The sequence below is a fragment of the Arachis ipaensis genome, chromosome B04 (assembly GCF_000816755.2).
Source record: "Arachis ipaensis cultivar K30076 chromosome B04, Araip1.1, whole genome shotgun sequence".
Taxonomy (NCBI): Eukaryota; Viridiplantae; Streptophyta; class Magnoliopsida; order Fabales; family Fabaceae; genus Arachis; species Arachis ipaensis.
The window spans coordinates 2,666,156-2,666,648 of NC_029788.2; positions in this window are offsets into that span (position 1 = coordinate 2,666,156).

A 493-nucleotide genomic window follows, 5' to 3' on the forward strand; every position below is an offset into this window, starting at 1 on the left:
TTGTGCATGACATGGCTATCACATTTATTATTTGACAAAAACTCATGATCTAGTTCTTGGATAGTAGATAACAATACTTAAGACGCATAGTGATATTTAAAGTCTAGACACTTAATTTTTATTTTAAAATATTTATCAAATTTGAAAAATGAAATAAGATAGAAAGAGTAAGCATTAAAACTGTGAATCTAATCAATTATTATAGAGTAGATGTTTACAAATTCGTACACTAATTCTAATATAAAAAGTAACAATTCTCTATAAGTATAACTTAGACCAGAAGACAATGGAAGACTAAGCGAACAAATAAACCAAAAATTCCAATACTAAGGCCGTACACAGTTTTAATTTTCCACGCGCAACTAATTTGACCAAATATATATATATATATATATAGCATTGCATGTTGTGCACCACAAAATTAAAGCAAAAAAGAGAGCAAGAAAATGTTGGGAGGGATCAGCACAGTGGAAGGAAGCCAGAATACGACTGA